At 42.1% G+C, this 5,152-nt stretch overlaps 1 pseudogene; it reads right to left on the bottom strand.

The window, feature by feature from the left end:
* Nucleotides 1-6: 6 nt before the first annotated feature.
* Nucleotides 7-4,511, bottom strand: LOC107134442 (annotated as a pseudogene).
* Between the last annotated feature and the right edge of the window lie 641 nt (nucleotides 4,512-5,152).

Below are 5,152 nucleotides of genomic sequence, written 5' to 3'. Positions count from 1 at the left end.
AGGTATGTTCCTACTATTCCTAGTTTTTCTAGTGTTTTGAACATGAAGGGATGTGCAGATGATTTTTAATTTGATGCATTGCCATTTGTCAATTCTTGCTCTATTGTCCTGTAAGAATCTTATCTAGGATATTGTTGCCTGTGCCAATACTTTAAAGTGTTTCCTCTTTTTTTTCCTTCCAGAAGTTTCAAATTTTCAGATTTTACATTAATTTTTGAACAGGCTGAGAGATAAGGGTTGAATTTGATTCTTTTAAATGTGGATATCTAGTTTTCCCAGAACCATAAAGAAGTTGTCCTTTCTTCAGTGAATGCTTTTGGGAACTTTGTACAGAATCAGTTGGCTGAGAATACATGGGTTTATTTCCTGAAACTTCTATTCTGTTCCACTTGTCTATGTGTCTGTTTTTATGTCAATTCTGTGCAACTTTTGTTACTATTTCTCTACAGTATGCTTTAAAGTCAGATATTGTGATACCTCCAGGATTATTTATTTTTTTTTTGAGGGTTGCTTTGGCTATTTGGGGTCTTTTGTTTTTCCATATGAATTTTAGAATTGATTTTCTAGTTCTGTGAAGAATGTCATTGGTATTGTGATTATGATTGCATTAAATCTGTCAATCACTTTGGGTATTATGACCATTTTATCAATATTAATTCTACCAATCCATGGACATGGGAAATCTTTCCACTTTCTAGGGTCTTCATCAATTTCTTTCCTCATTGTTTTATAATTTTTATTGTAGAGGTATTTCTATCATCAGTTAGGTTATTCCTAGGTATTTTGTTGTTCAAGCTATTGTGAATAGGTTTATTTTTCTTATTTCTCATTATTGGTATATAGCAAACCCACTAATTTTGTATATTGATTTTATCATATTATTTTCCTCAATTTTTTATCAGTTTTAAAAGTCTTCATGGAGTTTTTAGAATTTTTTAATGAATGAAATCATATCATCATCAGCAACAGACATAATTACCTTCCTCCTTTCCTATTTGTATATATTTTATTTCTTTACCTTGAGTAATAGAGCCAAAATTTCTAGCACTCTATGTATTAAGCATGGTGAGACTGGACACCCTTTTCTTGTTTCCAACCTTAGAGGCAATGCATTTAGTATTTCCCAATTCAGTAAGATATTAATTATGGGTTTGCCATATCTAGCCTTATTATGTTGATGTGTAATCCTTCTATACCTAATTTATTCATGGCTTTTATCATGAAGAGATGTTAAAATTTATTGAAGGTGTTTTTGTTGTTGTTGTTGTTTTCATCTATTGAGATGATCATGTGATTTTTAGCCTTAATTCTTTTATGTGCTATTGATTTACATATGTTGAATCATCTTTGTATCCCTGGAATGAAATGGAAGCAACTTGATCTTTTTAATGTGCTTTTTTTTGACATCCACTACAGTTTTATTTATGAGAGGTGCAAATCTGAGACAATGTCTCAACGTCCAGTGACTGGGAAGCAAGCGGGGACAGACTATAGAAGCCATTCTGCAGAGTGCCCCAGGGCAAGAGAATGAGGGAAATAAGGCTGGGCCTAGGCTGCTGTAGAGGCTTTATCACTGCAGGGTGGGGATAGGGTGCTGCCTGTAGTTGCAGCTTTCAGGGAGACACCCCTCCCCATTGCCCACCCAGAGCCTGCTCTTTACCAGTTTATTCTCCACTTGCTGTTTTCCATACTCACTTACTGATTCAACAAATGCTGACTAAGACTGGCCAGCCATGTCCTTGGCTTTGGGACAGACACATCTCCCTGTCCCTGAGAAGCCTACAGTTACACAGGTGCTGTGGGACCCCAAAGAGGGGCTTGACCTTCATGCAGATGGCATTGATAAGGAAGCTTCCTCACAGGGATCCATACCCTCCTTCCTTTTTACATAAAAAAATACAACCAAAAAATTTCAGTCAAGAGACTGACCAAAGCAAACAGGCAAATGCTCTGACACCTAGCCCCACAGCTCCATTTTTACCATTCTCTTCCGCAGAGCATGGTGGTAACCTCAGTGTGCTGCTCTGCGTCGGGCTTTTGCTTTAATGTTAATGTCTCCCTTCTTTCTGCCAATCTTCTCTCCTTGGTGGGACTGCTGCAGAGGGTTCTGTGCCACAGATGCCTCTCCCTGCCCCTCTTTGGTGTGCATGTTACAGCCCTTGTGTCTCCAGCAGGGAGCACTTCACAACCCTCCCCAGCATCTGATCTCTCTCTAAGAGAAGATTCCCTCCAGTGGGGTCACCAGGTCAAAGGGTGGAAATGTGTTTCTGGCTCTTGAAATAGGGTCAAACTGGTTTCCCAAGGCCTCACACTAACTTCTGCATCTCCAGGAGCCTGGGTGGGTGGCATTCTTTCCTGTGTGTCCCCAAGCCTCAGCTCCACTTGGGATGGCACACCTGCTCCTCTTCTGTTGGGGCCGGGCCAGCAGACATGCTCATGGGACCTGCTTCATTCACTCATCTCTGAAGATGCCTTGGTTGGAGAGGATAGGCTGGGGCAAGGAGGCAGAGGTGGGAGCCATGGTGGGAGGAGAGCCACTGGGTCCAACACAGGGGGTAGCCAAGAATCCTCACTAACCTTCTTCTCTGGGTTGCTCAGTTTGGACTTGACATCCTTGGCTTTCTGAATTGCTTTTAGTACTTCCACAGTGTCCAGCTCTTTCTCTGTGGTTGCCGTGTCATCCAGACAGACCTCAGAAGCCTACTCTCCGAACTGAGCAAGCAACTTGGTCTGGTAGTCAGGGATGATGCTCAGAGGACTTTTCAGCAGGGCCACATGCTCTAGATATGGGAGGCTGCCTATGCTCCTGACCTCTTCCATGTGCTCAATCCTGTTGTCACTGACGTCCAGGTTGACCAGGGAGTACAGCTTGTGCAGGCCACTCAGACTGTCCAGGAGGTTGCCTGCCAGGTTCAGGGTCTTGATATTCCCCAGCTTGGTGTGAACGCCTTCCAAGGAGGACAGCTTGTTGTAGGACAGGTCAAGGTGCATGAGGTTGTACAGGTGCTGCAGGTTGTCCACGACCAGCAATCCATTGTGACTCAGGTCCAAGAACTCAATCTTTGGGATCAGTTTCACAGACTCCTCGATCTCAGAGATGCTGTTGGGGTTCAGGTCAAGAGTGGTCAACGCCTGCCTTGTGGAGATGACGGCAGTCACAGGGCCTTCAAGTGTTGTGCCTTCTGGCTCCCATTCATCAAATTCTGAGGCTTCAGGAACGAGGACTTCCTTCATTGAGGTTGCTGAGAAGCGGACACTCATCGTGGCTAAGGTGGGCTTTGAGGCAACCAGTTCTCGGATGTGCTTTGCATCACAGTGACTTATCTCCACCTGGTGAAGAGACTTGAATATGGACAGGTCAAATGGCAGGAGTTGTTCCCGAATGTTGCTGTTCCCAAAAGGTCCTTCTGTGCCAGAAACCTTAAGGTATTTAAGGCGACAAGGTGAAGTCCAGAATGTGCCAAGGTCAGTCTTGGCATCTCACTGGCACACGTGGGTTTTCCTTGCTGCAGCTGCTCGGTGACTGCATAGACCTGCAGGGGCCTGTTGGCAAAGAACTCACTGGCCCCCAAGAGCTGTTCTCCTTTTTCAAAGAGATCTTCATCCAATGCTGCGGTAATGCCATTTATTTCATAGACGTGAAAATGTAAGAAGTGGGCCAGCATTCTAGGGGCCATGCCAGGGAAGGCAGCCAGCAGAGTCTGGAGGTACACCTCCAGATCCTTCTCCCTTTTTTCCACCAAGCTTCTGGAATTTTTCCCAATTATCTTTTTGGGAGGAAGTAGATTTTTATCGATCTTTCTCTCTGCAAAAGCTTTTCATGCAGGTCATGGAAGTCACTGTAACGGTGCTTGCATGTCCACTCATGGTTGCCATCGGTGACCTGTATGATATAAACCAATCTCTGCTCTGACCTTTGTTGAGCAGCACAAGTCCCTCTTGGCCTCCTCCACAGCCCTAGCATTAGGTCTGGGAAGCATATGGGACAAGCCTGTGGCGTGTAAGTGTCCACTAGCTCGGAACCCAAAACAGCGCACCTCTTTGGCCCGCTCGGCCTCCTGCTCCTGCCCAAAGCTACCGCTGCCAGGTTCCCGGCTCCGCCACCACAGAAGCCAATGGGCGCAGACTGGCAGCAGCAGGGGGCGGGGTGAGCATGCCACGCCCCCGTCCCGCCTCCCCCATGGCGCTGAAGGCCATGCCGCCATGTTGGCTCTACCACTTTCTCTTTTAATGTGCTTTTTAATTTTTATAGAGAACTCCTGCATGTATGTTCATCAGGGATATTGATCAATAGTTTTCTTTCTTTTTCTATTGTTGTGTTTTTATCAGATTTTGATGTTGGAATAATACTGGTTTCATAGAATGAATTTGGAAGGATTCTTTCTTTTTCGGTTTTGTGAAATAGTTTGAGGAACACTGTTAATTCTTCATTAAAAATCTTATAATCCATTCAGACGTGGGCTCTTCTTTATTGGAAGGCATTTCATTACTGCTTCAATTTTATTACTTGTTTTTAATCTATTTAGTGTTTTATTTTTAAGATTCTCTTGCTTCAATTTTTGGAAGGTTATATGTGTCCAGAAATTTGTCCATTTATTCTATATTTTCCAAATTATTGTCAAGTAGTTTTTCAAAATATTCTCTAATAATCATTTGAACTTAAAGGGTGTCTGTTGTTATGTCTAATATTTTTAACCTTTAATTCTATTTATTTGGATATTCTCTCTCTCTCTCTCTCTCTCTCTCTCTCTCTCTGTCTCTCTTTGGTTTATCTAAAAGTTTGACAATTTCATTATCTTTTTCTTTGACATAGCACTCTTTGTTATAAAATTCCCTCTTACTACAGCCTTCACTGTATCTCACAACTTTTGGTATATTTTAATTTGACTTAAAAAAATCTTTTAATTTCCCATCTATTTTCTTCAATGACTATGTACTCAATAGTGTGTTATTCAATCTCCATGTTTTTGTATAATTTCTGTAGTTTCTCTTGTGGTTGATTTCTGGTTTCATTGCATTACAATCAGAGAAAGTAAATCAATTATTTTATTAAAAAATTTGAGACTAGTAAGTGGTTTATTTTGGAAAATGTTCCATTTGCTGATTAAAATAAATTAGTTGGCGGAATGAGACATGTATATGATTGTTCTAG

Source organism: Marmota marmota, unplaced genomic scaffold (genome assembly GCF_001458135.2).
Source record: "Marmota marmota marmota unplaced genomic scaffold, marMar, whole genome shotgun sequence".
Classification (NCBI taxonomy): domain Eukaryota; kingdom Metazoa; phylum Chordata; class Mammalia; order Rodentia; family Sciuridae; genus Marmota; species Marmota marmota.
Note: the sequence above shows the minus strand (reverse complement) of the source record. Positions and strands in the feature narration are given on the sequence as shown.